The sequence below is a fragment of the Hemitrygon akajei genome, chromosome 10 (assembly GCF_048418815.1).
Source record: "Hemitrygon akajei chromosome 10, sHemAka1.3, whole genome shotgun sequence".
Classification (NCBI taxonomy): domain Eukaryota; kingdom Metazoa; phylum Chordata; class Chondrichthyes; order Myliobatiformes; family Dasyatidae; genus Hemitrygon; species Hemitrygon akajei.
In genome coordinates this window covers 3,665,863-3,682,520 of record NC_133133.1, presented here as the reverse complement: position 1 = coordinate 3,682,520, position 16,658 = coordinate 3,665,863, and the positions used below count along the sequence as shown (strand labels likewise).

Below are 16,658 nucleotides of genomic sequence, written 5' to 3'. Positions count from 1 at the left end.
CTCAAGTTCTCAAAAGTTATTGTGTAATTATTTATTATTAATTTTTTTGTATTCGCACAGTTTGTTGTCTTTTGCACACTGGTTGTTTGTGGTGCTATTCTGTGTGGCTTTTCAATGATTCTATTGCATTTCTTTGTACCTACTCTGAATGCCTATAACAAAAACAATCGCAGGATTGTATATGGTGGCATATACGTACTTTGACAATAAATTTACTTTGAACTTTGAAAGGTAGCCTCTGCATACAGAGCACATGGAAGGAGCTGCCAGAAGAAGTTATTGAGGACAATGTTGGCCATGAACACAAACAATATATTTCACTGTATGTTTCAATGTTTCGATACGCATGTCACAAATAAAGCAAATCTTCAAATTAAATAACATACAGCAAAATATTGTACATTGTTTCTGTCAAATCGAATCAGTGAGGATTACGCTGGGCACCTACTACGTGTCACCAGGCTTCCAGTGCCAACATAGCATGCCCACAACTCACCAACCCTGACCCGTAGGACTTTAGCATGTGAGAGAAAACCGCACACCCAAAGGAAACCCATTCAGCCACAAGGAGAACACACAGACAGCAGCAGAAAGTGCAGCTCACTGAACCACAATGGAAAGGAAAAGAGAACTCAGTTATCTGAGGCGATAAAAAACAAAGGAACACCTCTATCTGCTTGCACAGCGATGGCACTGATTGTACATCCCTTGAGCTTGACTGTTGCATTAGAAATACCCTATGTATCCTTGCAAATTGCAACATGCAGAGACCAGCAATGGTCAACCGAACCATTTAGCTCAGCGGACATTACAGAAAGGATGTTGAGGTTTTGGAGAGGGGGCAGAAGAGGTTCACCAGGATGTGGCCGAGATTAGAGGGCATGTGCTATAAGGAGAGGCTGGACAAACTTTTGTTGGTTTCTCTGGTGTGCTGAATGCTGAGGGGAGATCTGATAGAGGTTTACAGGATTATGAGTGAGATTAGAGTAGACAGACGGTCTCTTTTTCCCAGGGTTGAAATGTCTCATACCAGAGGGTAAGTGTTTAAGATGAGAGGGTTTAATTTCAGTGGAGATGTGAGGGACACGTTTTTTTACACAGAGAATGGTGGGTGCCTGGAATGTGCTGTCTGGGGTGGTGGTAGAGGCAGATACATTAAGGATTTTTAAGAGATGCTCAGAAAGGCACATGAACGAGGAGCACCAGTAGCATAGCAGTTAGTACAACGCTATTACATCTCTGGGGACTCCGGAGTTCTGAGTTCGATTCTCACTCCATTCTGTAAGGAGTCTTTATGACCTCCCCGTGGAATGCGTGGCTTTTCTCTAGGGGCTCCAGATTCCTCCCACAGACAAAGATGTACCAGGTAGGTTAATGGTAAATTATGTTACAATTAGGTTACAATTAATTGGGGTTGCTGGGATGGCATAGCTCAGAGGGCTTATCCACACTATAAGACTAAAATGTAAAAAATTAAATGTGAAGAAAATGGAAGGGTATAAACATTGTGTAGCAGAGGGGATGAGTTTAGTTGCCTATTTGATTACTTATTTGGTACAACATTATGGGCGGAAGGCCTGTTCCTGAGCTGTACTGTTCTGTGTTAGACATGGTTCAGCATTGTGCCAGGATTTACAGCACCATTTGTGAGCTCCAGCAATCTTGGCACCTCACTCTTCGGACATAAACACAGCTATAATTCATGCTTTAACCTCATTTCTAGTGAAAACATTGGGGCTAATTTATTCTCCGTCTAAAAATAAAGCTTCTGCAATGTCTCGACCTTTTCAATAGCCGGTCAGTAATGGCTGTCACACACAGTGGCTGAAATTAGTACTGACCTCTATTTCTTCAGTCCAGATGGAGGGTCTTGGCCTGAAACACTGAAATAGAGATTGGCTTATCATTGTCACAGGGACTGAAATACAGTGAAAAGCCTGTCTTGTATACTGTTCATACAGATCAGATCATTACACAGAGCAACAGGCAGAATGAAGTGAAACAATAACCCAATGCAGAATACAGTGTAAAGGCTACAGAGAAAATGTAGTACAGTCAAACGATAAAGTGCAAGATTATAACAAGGAAGGTTGTGAGGCCAAGAGTCCATTCTCCAATCAGCTTAAATGCAAGTCCTTGCATATTAGCCATTTCTGCCATGAGGAAAAGGTGCTGTTGTTCACTCAATCTATACCAGAAGACCATAAGACATAGGAGCAGAATTAGCTGTTGTGGTAGGGGACTCGACGGTAAGGGGAATAGAGAGGAGCTTCTATGGCCGCAAACGGAAGTCTCATATGGTGTATTGCCTCCTGGTGGAAGGGTCAGAGATGTCTCGGAGAGGCTGCAGGGCATTCTGAAAGGGGAAGGTGAGCAGCCAGCTGTCGTGGTCCATGTAGGTACTAACGATATAGGAAGAAAGCGGGATGAGGTCCTACAAGCTGAATTTAGGGAGCTAGGAAATAAATTAAAGAGCTGGACCTCAAAGGTAATAATCTCAGGATTATTACTGGTGCCAAGTGCTAGCCAGAGTTGGAATAGCAAGATAGCTGGAACGAATATGTGGCTTGAGCGGTGGTGCAGGAGGGAGGGTTTCAGATTCTTGGGGCATTGGAACCACTTCTGGGGGAGGTGGGACCAGTACCATCTGAACGGTCTATATCTGGGCAGGGCCGGGATCAATGTCCTGGGGAGATTGTTTGCTAGTGCTGTTGGGGAGGCATTAAACTAATATGGCAGGGGGATGGGAACCCACACAGAAAAGAAGAGGGAAGTGATGCAGAGACCAAAGTTAGAGTTAGTGAAAAAAAAAGTAAGAGTAGAGTGCATAAAAGTAAAAAGCAAAAATCGCATAGGTCACTAGATTCTAAAAGGACAATGAGTATAAGGGCACTTTATCTAAATGCCCGTAGTATTAGAAACAAGGTTAGTGAACTTGTGGCACAGATCAGTACCAAGGCATATGATTTCATGGCCATTACAGAAACCTGGTTGCAAGGTGGAGATGACTGGGAATTAAATATCCAAGGGTATCAGGCAATACGGAAAGATGGGCAGGAAGGCAAAGGAGGTGTGATGACACTTGTGATTAGGGATGACATCAGGGTGATTGTGAGAGACGATATAAGATCTACGGAGCAGAATGTTGAGTCCATCTGGGTAGAGATTTAGAATAGTAAAGGGAAAATATCACTGGTGGGAATTGTCTATAGGCCACTTAATAAAAATATTGCAGTGGCAGAGGTGATTAACCAAGAAATAACTGAGGCCTGTAAGAATGGAACGGCAGTTGTCATGGGGGATTTTAACTTCCGCATAGATTGGATGAATCAGGCTGGTCAAGGAAGTCCTGAGGAGGACTTCATATCATGCATCTATCAAGCCATTGGGGAAGAAGCTGTGAGGTGATAAGTGGAAAAGGCAAAGGGCTGAAGAAGAAGGAATCTGATAGGGGAGGAGAGTGGACCATGAAGAAATGGAAGGAGGAGCACCGGTGGGAGGTGACAGGCAGGTGAGGAGAAAAGTAAGGGGCCAAAGTGGGGAATAGAAGAAGAGACAAGAGAAAGGGAAAACAAAATACCTGAAGCTGGAGAAGTCAATGTTCATACAATCAGTTTGGAGGCTACCCAGACAGAATATGAGGTGTTGCTCTTCCGACCTGAGAGAGGCCTCATTGTGGCAGTAGAGGAGGCCCTGGACTGAACAGGAATAGGTTTAAGAATTAAAGTGGGATGTCACTGGAAATTCCACTTTTGGCCTCCTCAACTGTCTGTGGGAATTAATTCCACAGATTTACCATCCACTTCCTGATGAAATTCTCCCTCATCTCTGTTCTAAATGGATATCTAATCCTTTTAATATTCAATAGTTTTCAATGAGATATCCCCTCATTTTTCTAAATTCCAGTGAGTACAGGCCCAGAGGTATCAAACACTCCTCAGCTCGGGATGTCAGAGTTTCGATTTCTGTCTCGGCGTCCCCTGTAGGAAAGTTTGTACGTTCTTCCTGTGAGTGCATAGCTTTCCTCCAGGAGCTCCGGTTTCCTCCCACAGTACAAAGATGTACTGGTTGGTTGGTTAATTTATCATTGTAAATTGTTCCATGATTAGGCTAGGGTTAAGTATGTGGGTTGCTGGTGCAGCAGCTCATTGGGCCAGTAGAACCTGTTCCACATTGTATTTCTGAATGAATACAATCAATAAATAAACTTACTCTGTTTCCCACGAGTAGAATTTCAGAATCAGGTTTATTATCATTGACATGTGCCCTGAAATTTGTTGTTTTGCAGCATTACAGTGCAATACATAAAACATACCATATATTGCAATCAGAAATATACATTATGTAAAAAAATAAAGTACTGTAGCACTAAAAAAGAGCAAAAATGGTGAGGTAGTGTTCATGGTTTCATTGAACATTTAGAAACCAGACGATAGAGGGGAAGAACTGCTCCTAAAACACGGACTGTGTGTCTTCAGGCTCCTGTACCTCCTCTCTCATGGCAGCAGTGAGAAGAGGGCACTTCTTGGGTGATGGGGGTTCGTAATGATGGACGCTGCCTTCTTGAGGCATTGTCTTTTGAAAGTGTCCTCGATGCTGGGGAGGCTAGAGCCCATGATGGAGCTGGCTGAGTTTGGAAAAAGCTCTGCAGCTTTTTCCAGTCCTGTGCATTGGTATCTGCATACCAGATGATGATTCAGCCAGTTAGAATACTCTCCATGGTACATCTGTAGAAATTTGTGTGTGTATTTAGTGACATACCAAATCTCCTCAAACTCCTAATGAAATATAGCCACTGTTGTGCCTTCTTTGTAACTGCATCGATATGTTGGGCCCAGGTGAGATCTTGAAAGATACTGACACCCAGGAACTTGAAACTGCTCACCCTTTCCAATGCTGATTGCTCAGTGAGGACTGGTGTGTGGTTCCTTTGACTTTCCCTTCCTGAAATCCACAATCAATTCCTTGGTCATACTGATGTAAAGTGAAATGTTAGTTAAAAGCTAAATATGGGGCCAGGGACAACCATCCTCTTCATCAATATCACTGTGAACTGTTCTGCCATCAGCTGAGAGGGTGACAGATGGCTCACTCAAAGGCCTTATTCAAAGGAAACAGGCCATTCGGTCCAACTCACCCATGCTATCCAAGACACATTTGACTCACGGTAGAGTAATGTTTTACTGCACTAGAATTCGTGATTCTATTCCCACTCTGTACATAGGAGTTCAGAATTCTATTCCCACTGCTGTACATAAGGAGTTCGGAATTCTATTCCCACTCTGTACATAGGAGTTCGGAATTCTATTCCCACTCTGTACATAGGAGTTCGGAATTCTATTCCCACTCTGTACATAGGAGTTTGGGGTTCTATTCTCACTGCTATACATAAGGAGTTCAGGATTCCCCGGGCTGAAACGGCTAACAGGAGGGGGCACAGTTTTAAGGTGCTTGGAAATAGGTACCGAGGGGATGTCAGGGGTGGGTTTCTCACACAGAGAGTAATGGGTGCATTGATTGCACTGCCGGTGGCGGTGGTGGGAATCAGATACAATAGGGTCTTTTAAGAGCTTCTTAAGTAGGTACATGGAGCTTTGAAAAATAGAGGACCATGTGCTAGAGAAATTCTAGGCAGTTTCTAGAGTAGGTTACAAGGTCGGCATAGCATTGTGGGCCAAAGGGCCTGTAATGTGCTGTAATTTCTATGTTTTATGTTCTATGAAATCTCTTCCTTCTCACCTTTAACCTGTGCCCTTGAATTCTTGATTCCCCAAGGCTGAGATGAAGGATCCAACTCAGACTGGCTGGGTTCAGTGCACTATATAAACACAAGAGATTCTGCAGATGCTGGAAATCCAGAGCAACACACACAAAATGCTGGAGGAACTCAGCAGGTCAGGCAGTATCAATGGAAATGAATAAACAGTCACCACTTTGGGCCAAGACCCTTCTTCAGGACTCAGTGGTTTAAAGAGTTTACAGTGTGGTGCAGAGACTGTAATAGATGACAGGGGGAGGAGGGGGCAGAGTCTAACTAGAATGGTTGATCAGATTAACTGCCTGGGGGCAGACATTTTTAAAATGGTGTGAAGATTTTGTTTTAAATCTCTGTAGTGCCTTCTCGAAGGAAGCTTTTAGAAAAGGCATTTTGCAGTGTGGGTTATGTCCGTAATGGTGGAGAATGGTAAGATGTGTTTAATTTGGACACATGGACGGTGTTTCAATTTGGAAGCCTCATATGCAAGAGGCATGTTTATAGCATTTGGCAGGACCCCTAGGAGCCCTGATGTACAGAGAGATTTCATGGTCCATGTCCACAGCTACCTCAATGTGGTCACACAAATGGATTGGGTGGTAAAAAAGGCAAGTGGCAAATGGCATATTTGTCTTCATTGGTCAGGTGGTGAGCGTAAAGTTGTCTAGTCATGTTTAACTGTGCAAAACATTAGTTATGCCATATTTAGAGAATTGTATGTAGTTTTGGTCACCACGTTATAGGAAGGATGCAGAGGAGGTTCACTAGGGTGCTGTAATACAGGTTGAATACCCCTCACCTGAAACTTTTGGGGTCAAAAGTGTTTCAGCTTTTGAAATGCATAATGGGATAGCTTGGGACCACCATCATTCCTGACTCAGAATTTATTTAAGATATCTTTGTCTTACACTTGTTCATCACACATGTGTACTGATGCAGCCGTTCAGTGTGTTAGATTTTCATTAGCAATGACCTTGACACTCATCAATGAATTTCTCTGCTGCTTCATGATCAATAAATGCTTTATCACCACAAACCTTTAAAAATTCTAAACTGTGCCTTTTCTTAGATTTTTGCAAGCAGCCTGCTGAATATTCACAATTACCTTCAATTTTCAGTTTGTTGAGATGAATCTTTGCTTGTTTCATAATCAGCAGACCATTAAGTAGCATATTTTCACTCTGGCATTGACAAATTCACTTTTTCCATACATGATTGAGATCTAGTCTTATGCAGAGTTTTTCTGTTTTTCATTAACTTTTCTTGATTACATATGAGAGATCACTTATCAGAATAATTAGTGGTGAGCAAAGACCTGTGTATCGGCTGGAAATCTTCTCAGAATTGTCAGTATGGAGCAAAGACCTGTGTATCAGCTGGGAACCTTCTCAGCACCTTGTGGAATTTTCCATTTCTAATGTTATGTCTGAGCTAAATAAAGTTTGGACTTCGGAATTTTGAATAGAGGTACTCAACTTGTGGTTAGAAAGACTGGTTGTTTAACCTTGGGCTGTTTTCTTTGGAGTACTGGGGGCTTAAGGGAGACCTGACATACAATTATAAAATGATGAGATACATGAATAAAAGGGATAGTCAGTGTCTTTTTCCCTGCGTGGAAATGTTAAATATTAGAGGGCATAATTTTAAGCTGAGCAGGAGGAAGTTTAAAGGAGATTTATGAAACAAGATGTTTACACAGAGAGTTGTGGGTGCCTAGATTGCGTTGCCAGGGGAGGGGGGTGAAGCAGATGCCATGACAATACTTAAGCAGCATTTTCAAACACATGCACAGGCAGGGATTGGAGAGATATAGACCACATGCAAGCAGGGTGTGGAGAGATATGGACCATATGCAGGCAGGGTATGGAGAGATATGGATAATACACAAGTAGGGATTGTAGAGATTTGGACAATGTGCAGGCAGATGGGATTAGTTTAGATTGGGATTATGGTGAGCACAGACACAGACCTGTGGGCCGAAGGACCTGTGCCTGTGTTATTCTGTTTCACAGTTAAGTTGCGTAAAGAGGTAGGTTATCTCAGAGTTAAGTTTCAAAGGCAAACTCACTGCTCAGGACATTTGGAACAGGTTGATAGGGTGGTAGGGTGTGTTGGCTTTCATTAGTCAGAGGACTGAGTTGAAGAACTGTGAAGTAATGTTGCAGCTCTATCTACATTTAGACCAGACCTGAAGCACCGTGTTCAGTTCTGCTTGCCTCATTATAGGATGGATGGATGTGGAGGTTTTAAGGAGATTTACCAGAATATCTTATGAGGAAAGGTTGAATGAGGTAGGGCTTTTCTGTTTGGAGTGAAGGAGTATAAGATCATAAGAGGCAGATAGAGGAGTTAGCAAGAGATTTTATCCCAGGATGGAAATGGCTAATATGAGAGGGCATATTTTAAGGTGATTGGAGGAAAGTATGGGGGTGATGTTTGAGTTATGTTTTTCACACAGAGAGTGATGGATGAGTGGAATGCCCTGTCAGGGGTGGTGGTAGAGGCAGATACAGTAGGGATATTTTAGGGACTCTTTAGATAGGCAATTGGATGTTAGAAAAAGGTCAGATTAATCTTGGAATTGGTACAACATAGCGAGCCAAAGGGCTGTACTGATCTGTACTGTTCAATGTTCTATGTAGATATGGATTTGAAAATTCAGATTGGTTTGATGGAAATTTGTGAACTCTGGAACACATCCACAGGTCTCACATTGAAGTTATAAGGAAATGTGACTTCAACTAGTTAGCTCCTACTTAACGATGCATTTTTGTGCAATTAAACTCCTCTTTGTATTGAGTGACATCTGTCTTTAACATTCACATCTGAAGTGGTTTGGGATGACATCAACCACAGCAGGTTTTAGTACTCACTCTGGTCCTGCCTCAGAACACAAGATAAACAGCACATGGAATATACTGAGGTTATCAGAAGGACATATTTGCATTCAACCTCTTACTCAGTTCCACAACTCTAACTTTATTTCTTATATAACTGATGGCTTTGCAGCTGATACAAAGATAGGTGGAGGGGCAGGTAGTGTTGAGGAAACAGGGAGTCTGCACAAGGACTTGGACAGATTGGGAGAATGGGAAAAAAGTGGCAGATAGAATACAGTACTGGGAAGTGTATAGTCATGCACTTCAGAAGGAATAAAAGCATAGACTATTTTCCTATCAGGGAGAAATTCAAAAAATAAGATGTGCAGAAGAACTTGGGAGACCTTGTGCAGGATTCCTTATAAGTTAATTTGCAAGTTGAGTCACTGGTCAGGAAGGCAAATGGAATGTTAGGATTCATTTTAAGAGAACTAGAATATAAGGGCAATGATGTAATGTTAAAGCTTTATAAAGCACTGATCAGACAGCACTTGGAGTATTGTGAGCAGTTTTGGGCCCTTTATCTATGCTGGCATTGGGGACTATCCAGCGGAGGCTAACAAGAATAATTCTGGGAATGAACGGGTTAACATACAGTATAGGGAGTGTTTGATGGCTCTGGGCCTGTAATCGCTGGAGTTTAGAATAATGAGGGGGAGATCTCATTGAAACCTATAGAATATTGAAAGGCCTAGATCATGTGGATGTGGAAAGGATGTTTCCTAGAGTGAAGGAGTCTAAGACCAGGGGACACAGCCTCAGAATAGAGGGGTGACCACTTAGAACAGAGATGAGGAAGAATTTATTTAGTGAGAATGTGGTGAATCTGTGGAATTCATTGTCACAGGCAGCTGTGGAGGCCAGGTCATTGGGTATATTTAAAGCAAAGGTTGATAGGTTCTTGATTAGTCAGACTATCAAAGATTATGGGGAGAAGGCAGAAAAGTGGCATTGAGAGGGATAATAAATCAGCCATGATGGAATGATGGAGCAGACTTGGTGAGCTAAATGACTTAATTCTGCTCCAATGTTTTATGGTCATACTGTCTTATAATTGTTGAAAGCTGTTTTTGTTACATGTCATGTGAACACACCACAGCAAATTCCTGATACATCTGAATGTACTGCTCTGAGGAAGTGCCTAATAAAGTGTCCAGTGAGTGTACGTTCATGGTCTTGTGCTGCTGTAGCCCATCCACTTCAAGGTTTGATCTGCTGTGCATCGGATTTGTTCTTCTGCACACGCTGTTGTAGCATGTAGTTATCTGAGTTACTGTCACCATCCTGTCAGCTCGAACCAATCTGGCCATTCTCCTCTCACCTCTCTCATTAATGAGGCATTTTTTGCCCACAGGACTGCTGTTCACTGGATGTCTTTTTTCAAGATTGAAGATTGTTTGTCATTTCTAGTATACATCCATAAAGGAGAACAAAATAATTGTTTTTCCGGATCCAATTGAACAATAAAAAACACAATAAAATAAAGAACACAATAATAATAAAAAGCACAATAAATATAAATGCATAAGATAGCTTATATACATAGGTTGATTGTAAGTCCATAAAGTGACACTAGGCACAGGAGTGGCTGTACACAAGGTAACTAACAGGGAATGATAAAGTAGTGGTGGTTGGGGTTGTGGAGGGTGGGTTAGTGGTGGCTGATCAGCCTCACTGCTTGGGGAACGTAACTATTCTCTATAAACTCTAGAGACTATTGTGCATGAAAATCTCAGGAGATCTGCAGTTTCTGAGATACTCAAACCACCCTCAATCATTTCAGTAAGATCATATTTCTCTCCCATTCTGGTGTTTGGTCTAATCAACAACTGAACCATATCTGCATGTTTTTACGCATTGAGTTGCTGCCACATGATCAGTGTTTAGATATTTGCATTAACGAACAGGTGTACAGATGTACCTGATATAGTGGCCACTAATTTTATGGTGAATAAAATTGATTCTTCCAGCTGTTTGCTCTGTATATTTGAAGGGAGAGCGGGCAGAAGCCCCCACATTCTCCCCTTGCTGGTCGACATAATGATGGGGATTCTGCAATTTTCATTCAGGTTTGCATCACTTGGCGACTCACATTTGTCATGAAACCTGTTTGCTGCTCCGTTCAGCTCGCAGACTGTGGATAACCTCCTGTTTAATAGCGCACCAATTTCTGCTTCAAGATTTCTCACTCATTTGTGACTCAGGAATCTGATGACACCTCAGTTCACCTACCCCCTTCCCCACCCACCTGGCTTCACCTATCCCCTTCTGACTTGTCCTCCTTCCCCCCCCCCCCCCCCCGATCTTTTTATTCCACCATCTTCCTTTCCAGTCCTGCTGTAGGGTCTTGGCATAAAATGCCGAACGTAGTTCACTTCCTCAGATGCTGCCTGACCCACTGAGTTCCTCCGGCATTTTGAGTGTGTTCTCTCGATTCCCAGCATCTGCAGAATCCCTCATGTTTATGATGTCACCTTTCCTCACCTGCGAAATCATTTCACTTTGTGACACATCTCTTCATTGCTCTTTGCCCAGGGTAGGGTAGTGATGCGTCAACTCCCTGTCTGCTAATTTTAGATGCTCTTTAAGAACAGAGAGGCTGCACCAGAGAGATAATGAGAAGATCAGTCATGAGCAAACCTGACACAATTGGCATCGGCATTCGAGAGGGCTGAGCAGAACTGAGAGAACAGCTTACAAGGGGGAACACACAGCATTTGATACAAGGGGCAGAAAGCAAGGTAGTGTGGCTTATTACCATCTTCCAGGCTGCAGACAGCATTGACTCTTCATGGCATCTTGCAGACAAAGAGATATTTTCAGAATCAGCTTTAACATCACTGCCGTATGTTGTGAAATGTTTCTCTTGTGACAACAGGACATAATTTATAGTTGAAAGTTCAAAGTAAATTTACAAACGGTTGTACTATGGAAGTACATATATGTCAGTACAACCCCGAGATTTGTTTTCTTGTGGGCAACCACAGTAAGTGCAAGAAACAGATGGAATCAGTGAAAGAACTCACCCAACAAGACCTCTTCTCAGCTGCTTTTCACCTCCCCCTGGTGCCCCTCCTCCTTCCCTTTCTCCCATGGTCCACTCTCATCTTCTGTCAGATTCCTTCCTCTCCAGCCCTTTACCTTTCCCACCCACCTTGTTTCACCGATCACCTTCCAGCTATTCTCCTTCCCCTCCCCTCACCTTTTTACCCTGATGTCTTCCCCCTCCCTTTCCAGTCCTGATGAAGGGTCTCAGCTCGAAACATCGACTGTTTATAAATTTCCGTAGATGCTGCCTGACCCATTGAGTTCCTCCATAATTTTGTGTGTGTTGTTTATCATATTTATTGTGTTTTATTTTCATTATTATGGTGTTCTTTATCTTATTGTGTTTTTTTTGTGCTGCATCAGATCCAGAATAACCATTGTTTTGTTCTTCTTTACACTTGTGTACTGGAAATGATGGTAAACAATCTTGAATCTTGAATGTGGTCTCTCTGGGGAGAATGAGAGTGGTTGCCTTGGTAGGATGTGGATTTCTTCTTCAGCCAGTAGGACCATAAGACCATAGATATAAGAGCAGAATTAGGCCATTTGGCCCATCAAGTCTGCTTCGCCATTTCAAATTAGTTGATCCAATTTTCTCCTCAGTCCCAATCTCCTACCTTCTCCCCGTGTCCCTTCATGTCCTCACCAGTAAAAAACCTACTAACCGCTGTCTTAAATACACATAAAAACTTGGCGTTTACAGCTGCCTGTGGCTAAGAATTCCACAGATTCACCACTCTCTGCTAAAGAAATACTTCCTCATCGGTGTTCTAAAAGGACGTTCCTCTATGTCCTCTGGTCTTAGACTCTCCCACCAGAGGAAACATCCTCTCCTCATCCATTCTATCAAGGCCTTTTCCCATTTGATAGGTTTCAATGAGGTCATCTCTCATTCTTCTGAATTAAAGTGAATACAGACCCAGAGCCATCAAATGCTCTTCATATGACAAGACATTCAATCCTGGAATCATTTTTGTCACGTTCCTTTGAACCCTCTCCAGTTTCAGCACATCCTTTCTAAGATAAGGAGCCCAAAACTGCTCACAATACTCCAGGTGAGCCCTCAGCAGTGCTTTATAAAGTCTCAACATTACATCCTTGCTTTTATATTCTTGAAATGAATACAAGTTTTTATTCTTGAAATAAAAACAAGTTTTTATACTCTTGAAATGAATGCTAACATTGCATTTGCCTTCCTCACCACAGAAAGAGGGAGGAAGACCCCAATGATTCTTTCAGCACTTTTGTTGTCCTCTGTAGATCTTGCGGTCCAATGCTTTGCAGCTTCTGTACCACACAATGATGCAGCCAGACAGGATACTCTCGATGGTGCTGCTGTAGAAATTGTTAGAATGGTGGTGGGGACAGCTGAACATCTGTACTTTACCCTCTCTGTCAGAGACGTGGTGTCATTTTCCAAGACTTCTCATATCCCAGGCTGAAAATAAACCCTTTACCTTTATCTCAACCAAGTAGTAAGGATCTGAGTCTGAGAACTGAACTTTGATGCCTTTCTTCTCACTTTGAAAAGAAATATCAAATTTTCTTGAAAATCAAAAGAAAAAGATCTGCAGATGCAGGAAATCTGAAATAAAAGCTGAAAATACTGGAAGCACTCTGAAGGTCTGGCAGAATCTGTGGGGAGAGAATGAGAGTGAAAGTAAGGTCAAAAACTCTTTGTCAGAAGTGAAATTTTAGCTGCTTCTCTCTCCACACACACTGACTGAGCAGCTGAGTGTTTCTGAAACTGAATCAGGCTTATTATTGTCACTTGTACCAACATATCATGGAAACTTGTGTCCTCTGTGCCACCTAGACTGATCCGAATTATTTTTACTGACATATGTCATGAAATTTTTTGTTTTGTGGTACCAGTACAGTGCGAGACATGAACATTAAGTTATGCTAGATAGATAGATAGATAGATAGATAGACAGATAGATAGATTGATAGATAGATAAATAGATAGATAGATAGATAGATAGATAGATAGATAGATAGTGCTGGAGGATTGGCGTATTGCTCATGTGGTTCCATTGTTTAAAAAGGGTTCTAAGAGTAAACCTAGCAATTATAGGCCTGTCAGTTTGATGTCAGTGATGGGTAAATTAATGGAAAGATTTCTTAGAGATAGTATATATAATTATCTGGATAGACAGGGTCTGATTAGGAACAGTCAACATGGATTTGTGTGTAGAAGATCATGTTTGACAAAACTTATTGAATTTTTTGAAAAGGTTACGAGGAAAGTTGACTAGGGTAAAGCAGTGGATGTTGTCTATATGGACTTCAGTAAGGCCTTTGACAAGGTTCCGCACGGAAGGTTAGTTAGGAAGGTTCAGTCATCAGGTATTAATGTTGAAGTAGTAAAATGGATTCAACAGTGGCTGGGTGGGAGATGCCAGAGAGTAGTGGTGGATAACTGTTTGTCAGGTTGGAGGCCGGTGACTAGTGGTGTGCCTCAGGGATCAGTACTGGGTCCAATGTTGTTTGTCATATACATTAGTGATTTGGATGATGGGGTGGTAAATTGGATTAGTAAGTATGCAGATGATACTAATGTAGGTGGCGTTGTGGATAATGAAGTAGGTTTTCAAAGTTTGCAGAGAGATTTAGGCCAGTTAGAAGAGTGGGCTGAATGATGGCAGATGGAGTTTAATGCTGAAAAGTGTGAGGTGCTACATTTTGGTAGGAATAATCCAAATAGGACATACATGGTAAATGGTAGGGCATTGAAGAATGCAGTAGAACAGAGTGATCTAGGAATAATGGTGCATAGTTCCCTGAAGGTGGAATCTCATGTGGATAGGGTGGTGAAGAAAGCTTTTGGTATGCTGGCCTTTATAAATCAGAGCATTGAGTATAGGAGTTGGGATGTAATGTTAAAATTGTACAAGGCATTGGTAAGGCTGAATTTGGAGTATTGTGTACAGTTCTGGTCACTGAATTATGGGAAAGATGTCAACAAAATAGAGAGAGTACAGCGAAGATTTACTAGAATGTTACCTGGGTTTCAGCACCTAAGTTACAAGGAAAGATTGAACGTTAGGTCTTTATTCTTTGGAGCATAGAAGGTTGAGGGGGGACTTGATAGAGGTATTTAAAATTATGAGGGGGTAGATAGAGTTGACGTGGATAGGCTTTTTCCATTGAGAGTAGGGGAGATTCAAACAAGAGGACATGAGTTGAGATTTAGGGGGCAAAAGTTTAAGGGTAACACGAGGGGGAATTTCTTTACTCCGAGAGTGGTAGCTGTGTGGAACTAACTTCTAGTAGAAGTGGTAGAGGCAGGTTTGATATTGTCATTTAAAGTAAAATTGGATAGGTATATGGACAGGATAGGAATGGAGGGTTATGGGCTGAGTGCGGGTCAGTGGGACTAGGTGAGAGTAAGCGTTCGGCACAGACTAGAAGGGCCGAGATGGCCTGTTTCCGTGCTGTAATTGTTATATGGTTATATGATTGATTGATTGATAGATAGGTAGGTAGACAGACAGATGGATAGTGAAGTAGTGTGCATGGGCTCATGGATTACTCAGAAATCTGATGGTGGAGGGGAGGAAGCAGTTTCTAAGACACTGAATGTGTGTCTTTCAGCTCCTGTACCTCTACTCTGATGGCAGTAATAAGAGGAGGGCATGTCCCAGCTGACAAAGGTCATTGTGTGGTACAGAAGCTGCAAGGATTGGACTACAAGATCTACAGAGGACAACAAAACATCCTTTCTAAGATAAGGATAAATTTCAAGAACATGAGGTGAAAAATCCTTTAAAGTGATTCCATAGGTTGTGGGAACAGTTCAGAGTTGGGGTGAGTGAAGTTGAGTAAACTTAACCCCTCTGGTTCAAGAGCCTGATGGTTGAGGGGTAATAACTGTTCCTAAACCAGGTGGAGTGGTTCCTGAGGCTCCTGTATCTTCTTCTTGTTGGCAGCAGCAAGCAGAGAGCATGACCTGGGTGGTGGAGATACCTGATGATGGATGCTGCTTTCCTACGTCACTGCTCCATGTAGATGTGCTCAATGGTGCAGAGGGCTTTACTCATGATGGACTGGGCTGTATCCACTACTTTTTGTCGGATTTTCCATCCAAGGGCATTGGTGTTTGTGGTGAACTACATATACTTGTCTGGACTGCTCCTGTGGCTCCTCCCACAGACCCCCCCCCCCCCCGCTGACTGCTCCTGTGGCTCCTCCCACAAACCCCCTGCTGACTGCTCCTGTGGCTCCTCCCACAAACCCCCTGCTGACTGCTCCTGTGGCCCCTCCCACAGACCCCTGCTCCTGTGGCTCCTCCCACAGACCCCTGCTGACTGCTCCTGTGGCTCCTCCCACAGACCCCTGCTGACTGCCCCTGTGGCTCCTCCCACAGACCCCTGCTGACTGCTCCTGTGGCTCCTCCCACAGACCCCCTGCTGACTCCTCCCACAGACCCCTGCTGACTGCTCCTGTGGCTCCTCCCACAGACCCCCTGCTGACTCCTCCCACAGACCCCTGCTGACTGCTCCTGTGGCTCCTCCCACAGACCCCCTGCTGACTGCTCCTGTGGCTCCGCCCACAGACCCCCTGCTGACTGCTCCTGTGGCTCCTCCCACAGACCCCTGCTGACTGCTCCTGTGGCTCCTCCCACAGACCCCCGCTGACTGCTCCTGTGGCTCCTCCCACAGGCCCCTGCTGACTCCTCCCACAGACCCCTGCTGACTGCTCCTGTGGCTCCTCCCACTGACCCCCTGCTGACTCCTCCTGTGGCTCCTCCCACTGACCCCCTGCTGACTCCTCCCACAGACCCCTGCTGACTGCTCCTGTGGCTCCTCCCACTGACCCCCTGCTGACTCCTCCCACAGACCCCTGCTGACTGCTCCTGTGGCTCCGCCCACAGACCCCCTGCTGACTCCTCCCACAGACCCCTGCTGACTGCTCCTGTGGCTCCGCCCACAGACCCCCTGCTGACTGCTCCTGTGGCTCCTCCCACAGACCCC

At 43.5% G+C, this 16,658-nt stretch overlaps 1 protein-coding gene across 3 annotated transcripts in view; it reads left to right on the top strand.

Annotated features, from left to right (window-relative positions):
• fgf13a (fibroblast growth factor 13a) overlaps positions 1 to 16,658 on the top strand; it is a 489,639-nt gene that overhangs the window by 74,602 nt on the left and 398,379 nt on the right. The window lies entirely within an intron of this gene.